Source organism: Aplysia californica, unplaced genomic scaffold (assembly GCF_000002075.1).
Source record: "Aplysia californica isolate F4 #8 unplaced genomic scaffold, AplCal3.0 scaffold01011, whole genome shotgun sequence".
Classification (NCBI taxonomy): domain Eukaryota; kingdom Metazoa; phylum Mollusca; class Gastropoda; order Aplysiida; family Aplysiidae; genus Aplysia; species Aplysia californica.
The window spans coordinates 147,829-167,514 of record NW_004798281.1 but is presented as its reverse complement, the minus strand read 5'-3'; the positions used below and the strand labels follow the sequence as shown (position 1 = coordinate 167,514).

Genomic DNA, 19,686 nt, shown 5'->3' with positions numbered 1-19,686 from the left:
ATTACGTATACATAATTTTTTTAAAAATATATATATAATATAATGTGTGTATCGGGTTTTGTGAGTGTGTGAGTGTGCGTTGGCGCGCATATGTGTGTGTGTATGTGTATATGTATGCGTCACACACCCAATTGTTGAATGTGTGTACATGTATGAGTGTGCACACTTCGCCTTCATTTGGTTTAAGTAAAAGCCGATAAAAATCAACGCCCATAGCTGTCTACAAAGTGCACTGAAAACGCCAGACCCTAGGTAAAATACCAAATTAAAAACAAAGAAAGAAAAACTCTACCAGGCACCCAATAGGCTACCTGTAACTTTAATCTTTTCCGAATCTGTCGTTGTTGGTTTTGATTGACCGTTCGGGGTCACCTGGTGCGTCATGACAACACGCCGTCAGTACTACTATATAAACCAAAAGAAAGGACCCCAGTAGAATAATATTCTATTTATAAACCCCTTGACCACAAGATAAATTCAAGTGTAGTGAAAAACCAATTCCTCGATGGTACTACCATTGGTACGCAATATGTAGATTACAGCATTTATTTATTGTATAGTGCATGTCCCCGCTCGACAGAAAGCTATATACGCTTCACATTGTATTATTAGCCCAGCAGAACCAACAAAACCCAGAGACATTCTCAGCTTCTCGGGAAGCACACCGAGCTAGCAGCTGATAAACTCAAATACTAACAGATTGACAAGATCTTTCGCTGTCCAATTTCTAACTAGGCGAAGTGAGGAAAATACGTGTAGGCCTAAAATGCCTCTCCAAAAGACAAAATGGGATTCGAACCCACGACTTTACTGTTGGGAGTCCGAGAGGCAAGTTTTTTCTCTCCACTGTTTCACGTGTTTACAGGCAGTACGTGGTAAAGTAGAATCGAACTGTGCACAAATTAATGTTTGTAAAAGGGTGCGGGATGGGTCTTCAGGGGAAACAACCGCACAAAATCATGTGTAGCATGTTCTGCTCTTTAACTTTAAGCCAATGATGATCACTTTCAACGTAGAAGGAGCTCCGGGGGGGGGGGGGGGGTCAGAACAGGTCGCACTGGAAAAAGGCTTCATTGCTTCATTTTGTTTTTATCTTGATAATGACGCTGATTGTTTCTATAGCTCTCACTCCCGTACAATACAAACAATGTTATTGGCGCGAGATCGGTGACTCAGTGCCTCGAACCTGTTTCACGAGTGGGAGGAGTCATCTCAGTTAATACGTCGAAAGGAATGGTATGTGGTGAAGTTGATCAATAAATGCGTGCATAACGTGACAAAAAAGACAGGCTAATAATTGTACTGACCGAGAGGAAACATGCAGTATTGATTGAAACTTTGATAGTGGTAAATATAACATTAATTTGTTAATATGATATAGATCTAACAAAATAAGAGAGGACTTGGTTTTATTTTTCTTTATATACATGTATATGTGCGAAGGTTGAATCTTTCCTCCTCGCAGCCAATTTGTAGCCAACAGAGTCAGAGTCTCGGTTGAGGCACCTCAAAAAGTAATGAAGTCTGGTGGTAGTGAGCAGGCGCGGTTCGTCCATTGAGCACGGTCGTGCAGTGCCGCCCAAAATTTTAATGTTCTATTACGTAAAACACCTACAATAACAAAATAAAAGACGCCAGAAACAAACACTAGCCAAATATTATATCAAAATACGTTTCTCACTGGCGCCGTAATGGTCATTTCTGTGTCTATAGCGCCGTAAAACATCTACTATGCCATGCCAAAGTTCATGCGCTGTATCTGTGCATAGCAGGATATTCAACAGTGGAAACCTGACCTATAAATCGCTCTTTGGGATAACCCAAGCGATGACGACACTCGTAGCGAGTTTGGCGGTACATTACTATTAATAAGACGGCACATCTCAAATGTGCTCCTGCTGAATAGTGCCGAAACATAGCCCACAGTAGGCAATCTAAAAATAAACCCGATAGACTGTGCACTATTCTATGCCAAAATTATGTCAGCCCCGGAGCAATCCAGCGGAGTGCTCAAGTGAATTGTGACTGGTTCATTGTCTTGCCGCTATTTTAAGTGACTCTGTGACCGTGAACCTGAGGGAGGTGAACGTGACACACTTAAGTCATCGTCCTATGAGTTGTGCTTTTGAACAGTTTTGTAGTGGAGTGGTGAAAGGTATTACTTGAGTGTTCAGTTCTAAAGCAGGATGAATGAAATTGACGTTTAGCTAACAAACAGATTTAGTTCTAGAAGTCAAAGCCACAAGTAAAAAGAATGAAAATAGAATCACAAAGTTCTCCCTCACCAAACAAGGGATCCTAAAATTATACACCATCTCATTTACTATGCCCTTGACTATCTTCAACCTAAGATAGCTTAATTGTGCACGCCCACTTTTTAGACCCACGAGCCGCCCCTGGTAGTGAGGTTAATGGACAGGAACTTCAGTGGGCACTTCCTATCGCTCCGGCAGTCAAGAGATATATGTCCTGGGTGGCCTCGATCATCTTCTTGACTAATCTGAATCTCATGCCCGAGGCAACGCGCGGAGAGGGGATGCTATCTCTAAAGACGATTTCTGCGCTTTGCAGGCAACGTAGAAGTACATATACAAAGATGGTATCGTGAGCCCACCATCATTTAAGTAGGGATACTGCTTTGCCGAGATGAAAAAGGAGCCTGGTTCTTGCCTTTTAAGTGTGATGTCACTCTTACACAGTCACATACAATTCTAGACAGTTTCTTGGCCACGTAACCGGAAATACTTCCAATTATGTCCTTTTCTGGGGCTCCTAGCACAGATCGCTTGCACAGCTCAGCACTATCGGCCTGATGATCTGAGGAAGATCATGGAGGCGGGTCTTGACTGCGTGGGTGGCTCCCTTTGCGGTGATATGTTCCAATTTCAAGAGGAACTTGTCCACGTCTGCTTGGCAATTGCGGTCTCGACCAGGAAGATAGATCGTATCCACCATAGTCTGGGTGAGAGCTGATCGAAACTTCCTACAATCTGGGTTGACACAATGACCACCCTTCCCCCGAACGACAGAGAACAATTTCTCTAAACAGTCCCGGTTCAGGCAATTGGTCAGGTCGAAGAATTTTATCTGGCAATTGCTTGAGAGATCGTTCCAGAGCTCCAAGAGGCATGCAATTGTCAACTCCCACCCCTCAATGCATGGCAGTGAACCAGCCTTGTAGATGACTTCAATGTTATCGAGCCACGCCAATTTATCTGGAAGAGGTTTTTTTTGTCAGCGTAACCTATTTAAAGAAGCATTCTTCTGAAATTTGAATTCTTATTTATTCAAAAACTTGTTAGTTTCACTTTACTTTGATCTTTTTTCACACAAGTAGGGTAACTCTGTTCGCAAAGGGTGCGCATTTGCGTAGAGGGCACCACCGAATTTTGAGGACACTTTTTTAATTGTCTCAAAGAGAGGAATGGACTATCTTGTTATGTATGATCATTGTTCTGAATGAACTTCTACGATACCACCTTGCCGTCAACCAAACATCCACTTTTCTCCGTTTTTCCTAATGCTTTTCGTAAGGTGAAGAGAGTCGAACATGGCAAATACTTTCTCGCATTTGATTAGAAAATATGGCCTTTCCCCACTTACGCCAAGCTTCTGGAACACTGCCATATTGTTGTTGCCTTGATCCCAAATCAACACCTTCGGACACAATCCCAATTCCTTTATCTTTGAAATTATATTTTTCACTATTGCGTAAAGGACATGCATTCAGACCAGTCCCCTAATTTAATTTACTATGAAAACAATACGGCGATTCATCGGTTGAGAGAAACAGATTATAGTTGTACGGCGTGAAACCTCCACCAGACGCCTGGCCCCAATCTCGCCTGAATCGAGGAATGATGTGTTTGTCTTTGGTGTCCCTACCGACAATACCCTTATCTTAAAAAAATGCTGCATAATAATATATGCATATTATATTACAACGTGACAGCTTTTCAGGCCTACTCTCGACACCCCCCCCCCCCTCTTCTTCTCCTTCTCTCTCTCTCTCTCTCCCTCTCTCTCTCTCTCTCTCTCTCCCTCTCTCTCTCTCTCTGTCTCTCCCTCCCTCCCCCCCCTCTCTCTCTCTCTCTCTGTCTCTCTCTCACACACACACACACATACTGCAGACAAACAGTCTCTTTTTCTCTCTCTGTCTCTCGCGCGCTCTGTCAGTGCCTTTCTGTTTGTCTGTCTGTCTGTCTGTCTGTCTCTATCTCTGTGTGTCTCTCTGTCTCCCCTTCTCTCTCTTTTTTCGCTCCCTCTGCGCCCTCACTCACATATCCACTTTACTTAATAAACCCACGAGAGGGTGCCACTTTGAAAAGAACGATGGAAACTCACCACTGAGCCACGTTTGACGTTTGAAACGAAAAAACTAAACGTACAGAAATTTCTGCTACGGAAAGAAGTGCATGTATTTTCTGAACCTCTTCCAAGAGCTCCCCCCTTTCTCTATTTTATTTAAAGGAAGTTTCCAACTATTTCAACATAAAACGGATTGAGAGTGCGAACGGTAGGCTTACAGATACAACGAGCACGTATTTAAACTCTGGGAAAATGCAAACTTTTAATAAACAACGCAGTTGTCTTGAGAGAGGCATTATCATTATGAAGTGAGTCATTCTACCATTTTGACTCACATGATAGGCCTACACTGTATTATAGATTAACTTTTAAAAAATGTGATTGGAATTGGAACCCCCCCCCCCCCCCCCCCCCCCCTTGGGCTTTCTCGACAGCCTAGGAAGAAAATGTAAGAGAGAAAATGTAAAACAGCATAGAGAACTATATTTTTTAAAGGACTTTTTTTTTCAAATTTCACGAAAACTGTGCTTGGTTGGACACCAAGTAAGCGTACGATCCGAATCCTAAACAAATAGAAAGCAGAGTAACGATTCAGTAAGCAGAGAAAATTAAATTTGAGGAGGCAATAAGACAATTTTACCCCTGTTTTACAAGATGGAATCGATAGGTAATTCACAGAAGAATGGGGGCTCTCGTAGCCAAGAGGTTAATGTGTTCGCCTCTCGTTCAAAGGTCCCGGGTTCGAATCTGGGTAGCTACGGTAAACATTCTTCTCAGTAATGTTGTAATTGTCTCTTTTCACCCCCTTATCCCTGCTCTCTATCAAAGTTCTGTCGTCTGCTTTCGTCTCCGTTTTCTGCCCCCCCCCCTCCCACATGCTTTGCCCCCTTCTCTGGGCTCTGGACTCTTTCTGCAGCCTTTCTACTGCTGCTCCTTGGCTCCTTCTTACTGCGCTGTCTTTCAGTCACACCCCTGATCTTCATAGGTAGGGACACCTAGCCTCCTTGGTCAAGGGTGAAAAATCTCGGAGGTCCCGTATGCAAGCTGCGCACGTTAAAGATCCCTTTGTGGTCTAAAATCGATAAGAGTAGGCTTCGGCCGCCACCTGTGCAAAATTCAAAGTTTCCTACAATATGAAAATTAATGATTAATGTATCCCGTACGCTCATATGACCTTATGCAGTTGCGAGCACTGTAAAACACTTAGGCCTAGGTCTAAAAAAAACACACACAAAAAAAAACCCAAATAGAAATAAAGACAATCAATAACAATGAAATGAAAAAAAAATAGGGCTCGTCCGGGATTTGAACCCGGGACCTCTCGCACCCTAAGCGAGAATCATACCCCTAGACCAACGAGCCGATGAAATTTGAAGAGCCTATACATATATATCACTATTTATTATTACTGTTAGGGTTTCCAGTAAGGTAGTGTCGAGTAAAGGGTAGGCCTACATAATTGTTCTCTTAGAAGTTTAATTCTGAAAAATTAAAATACATACAGGTTAACAATTTCATAGAAAAGTAAGTTACAGACTTCAAAAGTGCTGAATAATGTGAAGACAAGAAGATTCTTTTCCAATCTACGGGCTTCGTCCAGGTAGGCATGCAAAAGAGTCGTTGGGCTGAGAGTCTGAGAGTTGATGAGAGTTATTTCCCTTCCAATCATGGCGACGCCCTTGTGCAAACTGTCTCCCTGACTGACATTTATGGAAGGTTAGACTTTTTCCAGCGAGTTTGAGCTAATACAATTGTGAAAAGAAACAGCAGTGACTAGGCATTGCTTTTTAAGGTGATAAAACTTTCAAAATTATCTCCCAGTGAACGTGTTTCCTGGAGCATTCGTTTCCTTGTATCATACTCTCTCGATGCTCAGGCTCAGGGCTCAGGCTCAGGCTGAGGCAGGGAGAAAGCAGGATTCAAGTCCGACAATAATTTATAAACTTTACAAACATGCAAGAACATTTTAGATAATTAATTGTAGATCTAGATCTAGATTCTATATGATATATATGTCTTTTAACTCTTATCCTGCATCTGTGCCCAGATGCGTATCTTATCACACGGCGCACCGGCAGTGGAATTTTAGTTGCCGTGGCGTGGGGGGTTCCCCGCCGGGCGCCTTATCATGTCGGGGTCACGGGGGTCAGCTCCCTGTCGCCGCTCTGTCTGGGCCGACTTAATTTTTGGTACTTTTCAACGTACAATTTAAGGTGTACCCTTGTATTTATGGCAATTCTCATTTAGTGCATCCAAAGCATGCATTTCTGCTCTTGAGACTCTAAAAAGAACGGACGTTGTAACTTGTCAGGTTATTCCGTTAGACGCGCTGGAGTCGGCAATGTTAAATTGTATTTTTTTTGGGACTAGGGTGAATGAAAAAAAAATCAATATAAAAAAAGACATCGTCAAAATCTGTTGAACTTTTGGAACATGAACGACATAACATTGGTGCAGATACTCAGAAAAGATGGTATCTGCGCTTATAATAGAAAGTTGTAATTTTGCAACTTTATCCATCGGGCACACAATTCGCTATGAAGTAATTCCTCCAAATTCAACTTTATGTGTCTAATATAATCGTGAATATTCACATATTTTCTCGAAAGTTGATAAAAGTCACCTTGAAGTTTCTCTATGAAAAGTACAAATCGATTTTAGTTCTAGAATACATCTTCAACGTAGATCTAATACACGAACAGTATCCGTTACACTCCAGAAATTCCTTACTTTTCTTAAAACGCGAAGTCTAGGTTTTGTGAGTTGACTGAATAATAGGGATGACTTCTCGTAATTGGGTTATAAGAATAATTTCTAGCTTTCCAGGGACACTGAATTAGCACCAGACTTTTCCTGCTTTATTTTTCGTTTCTATGACCATTTGCAATAACTGACAGGGCTCCCCTTTTAAGACCAACTTAAGAGGTTCCTTCACCCTTTGGTTTTCTGTCTTAAGGGGTATTTAAACCCTTGTTTTAGAAACTTAAAGGGTAAAAGTCAATTATCTCCTAATTTTATAGTAAGAATTTTTGCTTGTAAACGTTTAACTTGCACGCACATTCACACAGACAGAGTGACCATTATTATGATTGAATACTGACGATTTTTAATTAACTTAAGGTTTCATTGTAAAAGCAAATAATCTTGACTACAATTAAAGTTGTGTCCATTTGGAGGGGGGAAGGGTGGTGATAGTTGAACCAATCAGAAATAAAATAAAGTTGACAAACCAAAAGGGGTCAATTCCGACTGTATTAATACACAAAGAAAATCAGACCTGTCAATCTATGAAATCTAAAAGTCAGGATCTCGGTGGGGAAAAAAAAATCGGGATCAACGACAAATCTCCAAGGTCACTGCCAAACTGACTTTAGAAATTTCCTGGGATGTGTGTGTGTGTGTGTGTGTGTGTGTCTGTCTGTGTGTGTGTGTGTGCGCGTGTGCGTGTGTGTGTGTGCGCGCGCATACGCGTGCCTGTGTGTGTTTTACCATTATTTTTTTTAAATCCAGAAATATCACGTCAAGCTCTCCTGGTTTAAGTGTTTTACACGCCCCCACTGGATAAGTCCCGAAAGACGTTTCAGCCGGTGTGCATGAACTTAAATTGACCCCGTCAACAGTCCCCGACACATGCGGAACTCACTCACGTGGTGCGAACGAGCGATTGAAGCAGTTTTAGTCGGACAAAGCTTGAATTGAAAGCATCAGCAGAACTACGAATAATATTGGTCATTTGTGCGTCGCAATTTAGACTAAACAGTTATTAGGCCATCATCGGAGATTTGCGAGTTGAAACAAAAATAAACGCGAAAATGATCTAGAGCCTAGATCTTGAGAATGTCCCAAGTCGGAATGCCAAGCCAATACTACTTCTATTATAATGTACTTGAAATAACACGTGTGTGCAAAGATCTAACACAACTACTAAACTCGGCATCGACATTTCGGAAAATAGTGTTCCTAGTTTCTGCTGACAAAAAATTTAACGAATGCTTCCCTCTACAGAAAAGAAGGCAGAGTAAGATTTTTGAAAAATCCGGCACAACAGACGGAACAAAAATAAATAAATCGGGATACACGCGATCAAAATCGGGAAAATCGTGATGCTTGAAATTTGGGGCAAAAAAAGCTGGATGTCCCGATTACTTCGGGATGAGTGGCAGGTTTGGAAAATAAACTAATTCATTATTCTGCAAAGCCATCCCTGTCTTTCGATGGTGGACTGTTCATGTTTACTAGATCTAGTGTGCTAAAGAAGGATGGGGGTAATCTAATCTCTCGGCAAGGGTAAACTCAAGGCATGACACCGGCGAATATAATGCGAGCGACCAGAATGTGGGCAGAGCTTCTCTGCTCAAGAAAGGCCGGTGTCGCCGGAAACTTCGCGCAGCTGATAAGTAATAAGTAGATTCTTGGTGGACTGCTTCTGACACAGTCATAGACAGACAAAAGGTGACGGCGGTGTCATGTGTGTGGGTGTGTTGTCAAATCATTGACTCGGCTTCGGGGTAGAGAAGGGGGAAAATGATGATTTTCAGACGCACACCACCTACGTCTTAAAGCGTATGCAAACCCCCGAAACGAAATTTTAAAGAGTAACGCTCACGCACCACCAAAACTTTAAGGGGGTAATCTGCAGGTTTAAGGGGTAATATACGCACATATGTGCGTAAAGGGGAGCCCTGACTGACAATGTGACTGATTTCTTTACATTCATAATTGTGTCCGCGCATATTTCCGACACAAAAACTAAGAATGTTGTCATTATTTTTATTCCATACAAGAAGTTTATCTCTACCCATGTATTTACACGGTTTTGTGGGTTTTTTTAATTGCTTAGATTCTATATTATATCTTTTTAGTTGTATGCAGGCCGCCACAGACACAGTGTGATTCATGAACAAACGCAGTGTAACTTTCTCTTGTTTAATAGTAAAATAAGAGCTAACGCTGATCATCTTTAGTTAAAAAATGCAGATGTGCATCTTTCTTCTCTTATAACTTGACTATTTCTACTAGCGCAGATTTAAGATTTCTCATGGTAAAAGACATGATATTCGTAGTCAGTTTAAACACAGATTTTGGAGAGATCTGTCGTGCCTTTTTTAAATTAACAATCATTTATTCATAAGTTTGTAACTAAAATAGGACAAATTGGGTACTCTACAAAGACTTGCCTAGAACAAAAACTAAGGCACAGAAATTAACCATTCTAACGCAGAATAAATCTCTAGACATTGAGCTTTTAGTACATCCGCGTAATGGTTTGCTATGTGGGATGGGGAAGAAGTTATATCGTTTTAAACATAGTCAAAAATGCAAACTTCCTAACAGACACCGGCAAAGTCGCCTCAGGGCTCATTAACCCCGTGACCCCGAGACGGGGAGCTCCGGCGGGCTGCTGAGTCACACGAACTAAAAGTAACAGAATCGGGCGAAAAGTGACGCCGAGATCAGCAACCGATTACGTCGGACGTGCCGCGCAGGCCGCTGGGCCGGGGTCACTCAGTGTGTACTGTTGGTGTACAGCGCGCGCGCTGGGAAACGTGTGTTTTCGCCATGAATACCGCGGGAGTGTGTTAACTGATGATGAAAATAACGCTCTATCCTTCATAGCATTCTATTTATAAAGTGTTACAAACACATGAATAACCCCCTCTCTCAAGCTGATAAGATATTACGAGTAGTTACGCCCATGTGAATAACCTTTCTGGACGCTCTTGTTGTTATGAATGACCTGAGGTTCGAAAAGGGATAATTTAGGTCAATTTCCGAATGTTTTACACTCAAATTGTTCTTTGTACCTGCACAAGGGTATTCAAAACTATCAAACAAGCTCATTTTTTATCAGGTAGTATCATTTCATACAAAATCAAGCTCATTTGAAATATTTTGTATAGAAAAATGGAAGTCTTGTTTCCTGACTATCCTTTCGAGCTCCTCATTTCTAAGTGGGTCAATTTCTTCTATAATTTCATTGGACGAACATTTAGAGCTATCAACTTGGCATGTTTTGAATGAGACGTATGACTCGATTACGAACCAACGCAGGTGGTTCTAGAAGAATGCCACAAACGCATACAAACTCAAGCAGACAGACGCACACACACTTGACCTGCGTGAATGGGGATCCGACTCGGGACCCGAATGACACGTAAGAGGATGCGCGCTGCGCGTGCGCTGACCCAGGAGCTACACTGACTCGGGACCAGAACGCAGGCGAGGTGCCGAAATAGGCTTATTGGGCTACATAAACCCGGCTCCCGCAGGATGAGGGTTAAGTACCAGATTTTGAGAGGAATTCCGCAGAGGGCCGGCACTTATCGTGACAAGATTAACTGAGCAAACTATAGGCTAAACTACAATTTGACTATGATGATGGAATCCTGTTATGAGAGGGAGGGGACCGGTGCGAAATATGGGAGGACTTCCGTAACGAGCGATCACTATGAGACAGCAAAATTGAGGGGTAGGGGTAGATCTAGGGGTAGGGTTAGGCCTCTTCTTTATTGTGTTTGATGGGGTGGTCGCTCGTTATGGAAGTCCTTCCCGAAATATAATAATAATATATGTCTGTTATAGCAGGATTTTCGTTATACAGGATCCAGTAGTAAATTCAAGGGAAATAATAAAGTAGGCCTAATCTATGACTTTTGTGCTCTGTTTATTCCTCTTTACTCTTTGTATCTCCTCTGATGATGATTTTGTTCAACATGACCTCTAGGTCTTACTTGATCAAAAATCGAATCAGGTTTCTGTCTCTACCGCTAGCAATGTTGACAGCTCGGAGTTGGCGATCAGAAAGAAAGGGCTCTGGCTTTAGGCTAACTCGCCCGCTGAGTTGTCCCCCACCCCTCCATACCCTGTGGTCCGTTCCGTCTGCTTACGCACGTCTCACATTCTCTCCATCTTCTATTGATACATACAGCGTTGTAACCTCTCCATCCCTGCATCGGAGAAGTGAGAGGCATGGTAGGCCTAGATAATCTAGACTAAGCTGGCCTGTCACGTGATGCGTTCTGCTTCAGCTTTTGTCTGTGCATGCCACACCCTCCCCACTCATTCTCTCCGGCCTTCATTGTTGGTTCACGTGGGCTCTCCCATTCTTTGTTTATCTAGATCACCAACAACTTTCTCAACTGGAGAGGTTTTGTGTAATTAAATTTTTTTTTGGTGCTAAACACAGCAGCAGCAATATTCCGTTATATATCTTATACCCGACTTGCGTGTTTGTTTGATTGCGCAATAGCAGTACAGTGGAAACCATATAAAACAGCCCCGGTAATAACAGGGATCTGGTAATAACAGGGATTTTTTGAATTCCCGATTTTTCCTACTCTTTGTCTATATTAAAAGTTATCGGCAATAATACTTAACAGGGCCTCATCGGAGCCCAACCGGTTATAGCTCAGACAAATGCTCGTTAACAATGTGCAAAAAGTAAGAGAGAGAGAGAGAGTAACCCTATGATGGAGCAAGCCTACGCAAGCCATGCCACTACAAGTACACGCAGCGTGTGAAGCGAGAGAGGGCTGTGCTGTGCTGCAAACCTCGATCTAGCCGGAAACCTAGCAACTCGCATGCGTAATGTGTTACCAACGATGTCAAGCGCAAGAGAAAATGCCTTTAAATTGACAAAAATACGAAATAATCCAGGCTGTTGACAAAAAGCAAGCCCCACTGGCAGAGATTTGTTGTTTTTGAAGGAGGGTGTATGTGTGCAAAAACAATAAAATACCAACAACAGGGGGTGCTGTTAAAGCCACAAACATAATGTTTTTGCAAAATACTGAACCAAACATTTTTTTATATGGAATCTAGATCTATATCTGCTCAAAGTACCCCCTCTTTAGTGTGTTGTTGGTCGGCAGGCCCTCTGCGGAACTCCTTTCCAGATTTTAAAAATAAATCTTGGCTGTATTTTGTGCCCGTTTTTTTACGTCCTCAGCACGTTCCTTGACAGGAGACAATCAGACACTCGCTGTCTTCCTCTCTCAGTCTCTGTCACTGTCTGACATGAGACACTAGATTCCAGTGAGTCAGTGAGTGACACGAGTATCAACAACAGACTTGTTTCACAAGAAACACTTTCCTTTGTCTACTGCTATACCGGTGGCCTAATCCTCTGTTTTTACGGGACGCATTTTAGCAGTTGGTGTCTCTGGTGGTTTTCAATTACAAGCTACGGGAAATTGCGAGCCAACAGTTGACCAACAACGCCTAACTCTAACCCTTACTATAACTCTTACATAGTTTGCTCAGTGGACCTTGTCAGGGTAAGTGCCGGCTGTCTGTGCAACTCCTCCCGCTTAGCCTTCATTTACGGCTGCGTCTATACGGACACGTGAAGACAAAGAAGTAAACAATAACAGTAAAACCTCGGCATAACAATTTAATAACACACTCGGCTGAAAACTATATTCTTGATTGTTACTTTGCGTATTTACTTTTGGTAGTCTGGAGTCCCAATTAGAGATGTTACCATTTAAAAGTTATTCCTAAACTGTATAAGATGGTGTAAAACGTTCTTTTTGCCTATAACATTCACTTTTCAAGGGATTTTAGTAGTGATCTAAAGTTCCTATAACGGACTTTGTGCATTGTGAGAATAAAGAAAATGGCAAAAAGTGATAGTTTTACTGAACTCAGGAATATAACTTAATCAGTGCAGTGAGTGTGTAAGTTTTTCGCAGAGGTACACGTTACGAGTTCACACGTATTGTTAGTATCTGTCAGTGGGTGCTTGCAAACTCCTCCCCCCCCCCCCCCCCCACCTTCTCTCTCTCTCTCACACACGCACCCCACACACACACATGTGCATGGCATGAGGGGATTGATGAAGTGAAATATATTATAATATATTTAATGGTAACCTTTCCCGTTGCCATCATTTTTACCATAGTTGCCGACTAAAATTAAAATAATGATTTAGCATTTATAAAGCAGAGGAAAGCACTTTGTTATCCTGTTGTTTTTGTGGTCCCGACAGTTAAGTTGATCTCCAGATGAGTTGATCGATTTTTTAATTCATTCCCCCCCGACGACATGAACTCGCCCATAGTTGACTTTATCAGTCCAAAATACTGTAGTCTCTGGCTAAACACGTGCCATACAAAAGCACGCTCTGCTCAAACACACGCTTTCGTCATCGACAGGTTTTTTACTATATAATTTAGACGTACAAACGCACTGTCACTCCCTCTAAACGCACGCTCCGATCTGCAAAACGCGCTGACAGGTAAAGCTTTACTAAGGGAAATTTTCACTACGACTACTGTACGATCTGCACAGCTTGCGTTATAAGACTAGCCTAGAAAACCGGATATTTGGCGAGACTGCCCCTTACGTGGAACAAAGAGAGTGAAGGACAGCGTTTTCACACCCAACTTTCCACAGACACATAGGTCTAGGACTGGTCGGTGAAATGTTGGGGGGTTGGGGGACAGAAACGTAATTTGATTGGTCACTGGAAATGCATCTCTTTGAGAGAAGGTTTCTGACTGGTGTTTGAGTGACTGCGTGTTGGCTAATGTTTAGTTAAACCTAAGCCTATGATGCGCAACATGCGTGAATGCTCGTTCTTGAATTTACGGTCAGGGGTGGTCGCTGGGAAAGCCATGTGGCTGGGCAGTCGACTCTATGACTATCACCAACAATTTCTTGTTAGGCTATTGGTTCCCGACATTTTATGGTGCCTTCATTACATCGAGTCTGTCTTTCTGCCCCTCCCCCAGACCCCCCTCCCACATACACACACACACACATTATTCAACGCCTTTGAAGTCTTAACCGCAGTCGGGGAATCTTTTACAAAACAGTCACGTGTTGTCACATTATCTGCCCTAAGTCTTAAGTGACCCCCACCCCAAAGGAAGGTCACTAGAATATCAAGGCAATGAGATGACTGCGTCCCTTCCTCCCTTTGCAAAGGTTCATATAACGCACGCTCCATATAAACACACGCTAAGGAGCCCTCCCGAGCACTGTACGTTTAGGTGGAGACTACTGTATGTCTTAGAATATATAACAATTATTTACCACAGTTGTCATTGTCCTCAGCCAAACACTCATCATGTTGCAGGTCACATTTAAAAACTCATGGCGGATCAATCAGGAATTTGTTTCCCCTCTAAAACAAGTAGGACCCAAAAATGGGACACGACATATTTTACTTTATTTAAAGGTCCAGTCTATTTTTGGGTTACGATGTACCAGTTGCTAGTAAATATTGACGTTCTGGGAAGGTTAAGCTCCTGTGTATATATTCGGACACGTGTGTCCTTCTACCCTAGCATGAATGAGAGAACTGTACTTTGTGGGCCTTTTTCTTTTTGGACCAATGCATCATTGCAGTTTGCATAAAATTGGATTCTATTTTTCTATTTATAGAATGGTGAAAACCAACCATGATTGTTTCGTTTCCTGACGTAAATCGACATGCACTAAATGTTTTTAAAGAGGGAAAAATTGTTCTTTAGAAGGATTGTGTCAGTGTCGAAATACACACTGTGATTGTTTATTCTTATATGGCCGACAACTCAACGGCCTTCTTTCAATACTTTCCTACCGGTACCAACACTCGGGTTGCTGGCATGCACTCATATATATATATATCTTAATGTGCGTCGTGGTTGGATGGGGGGGGGGGGGGGGGGGGGGGGGCAGCGCAACTGTAGTACTCACGGACGTTTTTACCCCTGGATACTGAAAATTATATTACAATGAAGCTAGTCTTCACATAGATCTAGATCTACATATGAATTGCGCGCTGGTCTGTTTAATCAAATGTTGTTACATATATATATATATATATATATATGCTAGGCTCTATACACAGCAGACCAACATGTTCAGCAAACAATACGTCATAGATGATAGATGACCAGGAGTTCTTTTGAACTAATCAGACCTTTTGCACAGCATATGTTTGGTAGAGTTCAGTGCATTTTCTCAGAATTTTCCTGCATTTCTTCGGTTTGGCGCCAAAGAAACAACGAACGTGTCTCTCATTTGAAACCAAACTACTTTTGATTGAGGGAGTCGAATACATCATAAATTACACAGTAGTTGCTTGGTGCCTGTAATTATCTACACAAATACCTCATGTTTGTTACCGCTACAACCGACACTCGGATTTAAAGAAATGGAAGGTCAGGCCCGACAAATTCGTTGAATCCGAGTTCCACTGTACCATCTCTATCGCCCCTGTGTAATCCATTTTTTTCTTTTTACATTTCAGCAAACCTGGAGCTGTAGAACTGATGGTGACAGAGGTTTTTGCTAGCTCAATCCTTTGATTTACAGTTGTCCAAGTGTGAAAGTGTCGGTGCATGATGTGGTCCCCTTTCCAAGCTGTGAGCCGTCTCCTGGTACAATCTAGCAAGACCTGCTTGAGTCACTCCAATTTATTACATAGACCATTCACACAGGCCCTCTCTACTGCAGCATCTTCCACATTATTTCACACCGATCGACTTGTTGCAACAAAAAGTGTCAGTTTAACTACAAAGGTCTCTTCTCATCCTTTCCAACTAAGATCGACCAGTGGCAGTAACGTTCACCGTTCCCCATTGCTGGTGAACTCACTCGGCCCACTAGTGACAATCACACGTGGTTACAACGCCGCTCTCAGACCTCGACTTATTTGTCCCGGCTGCTACTTTGTGTGGCGTCATGGCAGGAAACACGTCGAATGCAGCGATCACCCACGGCATAAACAAATGAAGAAACTTGTGAAGCGAAAGATTTGGAAAGAGGATTATTCCAAGGGCAATGTTCAGAAAGCCATGCAGTGGTACCGAGTGGAGCCTCGGCAGTGCGCTCGTACAGTGGACAGAACAGCTATGGCGCATAACTGGGTGGCTGGAAGAATTGGGAAAGAGATTTAGCATTTGGTGGAAGAATAAGAATGTTAAGTCAAGGTGATTTTTTAGCATTTGTCAGTGTCATTATTGAGGACATTGTAGAGAAGAATAAAAGTTGTTTGCTTTTCAAAGTTTTTAAAAACTTTTTTGGTATCATATTATGACATTACATGTTGTACATGTACATCTCAACGTCTGTTGTTATTGTTATCAATACCAAAGACCTGTTTCACAGAGACATGGACTGGTTATCTTCAGTTGTTGTGTAAATTGAGTACAGTTGCATTTGTTTTCGAGATTCTTAGCTGTCTTGGTAAAATGTGGACTGCCTTTTTGATTCACTTCAGGCCCTGCCTGGTAAAGAGGGGGATAATATATGAAAACGCTTACTTTAAATGTCCTCTATTCTGGTACTGTTGGTTACAAGAAACTTGTACTGATAGATCTAGAATGAAAATTCAAAATCAAATCTATGTTCAATCAAACTTTTTTCCAGTCGTCCATGGCTTGTTACAGTTACACATCGGCCTACAACTATTATCTCTATACAGTATAACAAAGATAGATCTAGCACAGAGGACTAAAAAATCACGCATCCGTCGAACTGTGCCTGTGGTCGTTTTTTTTTCACTTTTCTTTATCTTTGAAAGATATCCCCAAAACTACCGAGGCAGGTCCCGACAAATTCGAGCTATCGTTGTTATACTGTAGCTGAGTCCTTAGCCTTGGTATCACTGTAGTTGAAGAACGTAAGTAAGGGGAAGACTTGTTTGTATCAATGGTCAGGATGATGAAGTGTACCTCCAAAAACTTTTTTTAAATAGTCCAATGTCCTACAAAATGTAATACATGTAGTAGAAGTTTTATGCTCCCATTGACATCATTTGAAGCTGAAGGATGTGGTATGCCTTAACTTTGCCTGTCGCTGTCAGGGCCAACCGTTGGCAGAAAGATGGGGTTACTCAATAAAAATTCTCCCCCACACAGGAATCGAACCCATGTCTCCTGCGTGCATCAGCAAAGCACCAACTGCTACACCACTGAAACTGATTCAAACACTCGGGTCTCTACCTATTATCAAGCCTACTATCAATAAAACAATAGTGCCTTCAAAAATTCGAGGCACAACTTATCCTCAAATAGAGAAACGACATATTTTCTCTTTAACGAGTGAATCAGTGTCATCCATACTTTGCACAGCAGTTTGTATTAGTTTGTTATAACTTAATACAAACTAATATTTTCCCACAAAAATGGAGGCTGGATTAAAAAAAACTTTTCTCACATACATTTTACTTTACATATATATATCGCTAGCAGCATGATTCAACCGCTTTTAAGTGACACAATTTTTGAAAAATCTCTTTTTGATCCCTTTATGTAGTTTGATACACTTTATGTTAAAATCTTTTGTTTTAAATATTACTGCAAAGTGTTTTCATCCTCCAGTAAATATCAACCATCTACATCACACCAGTCCCCAATTTCCACGTGATTCAACCACCCAAGTGCCAATTTTACAGTCTTGTGGCGAATGGGCGGTTGAATCACGCAGATTCGTCGGCTTGTTGAGGTGTTCACCTGTCGCGTAGGCGGCGAGACCCATATATGAATGTGGCCTTTGTCAAAACAGACTGGAGGGTGACATCAAAACAAAGTGCACCCTTTTGCTAACTTTGCCTCAGATCGAACCCTATCGATAGCCAGAAGATTTTGTCGAGGCAGTTTGCATAATCTATCAGTAAGTTTGGTAGTGTATTTGAGAAAGGGCAAGATGGCATCAAAGAATAATATGTTAATAGTACCTACTCGACCAAGTCGGTAAATTGTGGCAAAAGCTACTCATAAAAGAATTTTTTTTAAATCTATGATTGACAGCTAAGGGGTGATTATTTCTCATTCGATACAACTATTTGAAATATTTTTATGGCGACTTCGCGTTTCTTAATTAATTCACTTTAAATGTGCACCCCTTGCTGTGTCTGTCATGTACCATTCTTGAATCAATGATTTAGGTAGGTGATACTTAATTTGTCACTTGAAAAAAGCAACTCATAAACAAATTCGCCTCGAAAAATTCTCCAGCTCTATGCTACAATTTGAAACAAATCTCACGCATTCTACACATACAAAACAATGAGTTTGTATACAACTGCCCTCACACAGTGGTTATTCATGACTGTTGCAAAGACAGGTCACATGACTTGGAGGTGGGAGCTCCACGATTGTCAAATTACCAGAGAACAGAAGAGAACAAGCAATTTTGTGAAAAGTAATTCTTTGACAAACTTGACGAAATTGCTTTCCCATTGCTACAAACAGAATACTGGCAAAATCTATCTTAAGTAACACTTTCAAAGCCTCAGAGGCCTTTATAGAAAGTACCAAAAAAATGGAAAGAGTCACACATTGTCCCAGACGACTTTAGAGAGAGATATTAAAAAAGAGCATCTTGTTGTTGTATGTATGTCTGAAGGATCATTCTGAAGTATGCAAGGTAGGAGAATGGATCCAAGAAGAAGCTTGCACAAAACCCAGTTGATGAAACCAGAGCACCTCGAGTGTGCATGGACTTGGAAGCGTATTTGTTTGTTCGGCATTGGATGCATCTCCTGCACTATATCACAACAGGACCAAATTAGCTGTCTATATTTTTTAAAGTTTGGTAACCAAAGATGTTAAGTGTCACATTTGGCACAACGGAGAAGGTCCATTGATTGCCAATGAATTCTCTTCTTGTGTGAGTAACATCCTGGAGGGGGCCTACAGACAATAAATATGCTACGTTGCAGTGATGGCTGTACTTATATCTTGCCAAAGGCAATCAGTGACATTTGTACCAGATAGAACAACACTGTTGAACGCAAATAGGCCTACCATGAAAAAGGACAAACGCAAATGGAAGTGGACAGCACACACAGTGTAGTGTAATCGAAATCAAAAGGTCCCTGAAAAATGGTCGGGTCTATGTGCTCATGGATCATCCGGAACGTTTTCAAGAAAGCAAGACAATGCCCCCACCCCCCTTTGCTGTTCTATTTCTAGACCATTCAAACCTGGCTGAAACAAAACGACCCAGTTGTCACAAACGTTCGTTGTCTTTAAACACACTGAACAAAAACATCCTGTACAAATTTAACGTTAAGATGACTGTTTCTTTTTAACATTTTTTAACCAACTTCATAAGGCCAAAAACAGTCCTGCCCCAGAAGACCCAACCGAATCACTACTGAAATAATTACTCTTAACTTTATAATTACCATACTCTTAATAAACTAGATCTACAGGTATTATGATTTGCTTTTGTCGTTTACTCAAACGCCCAAGTGACCATTGGCACTCGTCGAGGGATGATAAAACATGATGCAAACGCCTAGACAGTCATATTGTCACTTAAGAGGTTGAATCACGTAGATTTTGGTAGGTCTAAACCGCCCATGTCCAGTAACTTGTGTAAGAAAGCTTTTTGAAAAAATAGTTACGAGTTACGGACCATCGTCCCACATCATATTAT

General features: G+C 41.6%; 1 long non-coding RNA gene and 1 other non-coding gene across 3 annotated transcripts; one reads left to right on the top strand and one right to left on the bottom strand.

Annotated features, from left to right (window-relative positions):
* Positions 1 to 5,598: 5,598 nt before the first annotated feature.
* TRNAP-AGG lies at positions 5,599 to 5,670 on the bottom strand. The gene has a single exon. It is a non-coding gene; the product is annotated as a tRNA-Pro (tRNA).
* A 269-nt stretch (positions 5,671 to 5,939) lies between these two features.
* On the top strand, positions 5,940 to 16,314 carry LOC101862694. 2 transcript variants are annotated; one of them, XR_001185380.2, is made up of 2 exons: positions 5,940 to 6,024; positions 15,548 to 16,314. It is a non-coding gene; the product is annotated as an uncharacterized LOC101862694 (long non-coding RNA). The 2 variants fall into 2 exon arrangements; XR_004859304.1 differs by having other exon boundaries at positions 5,953 to 6,100.
* Positions 16,315 to 19,686: the final 3,372 nt, after the last annotated feature.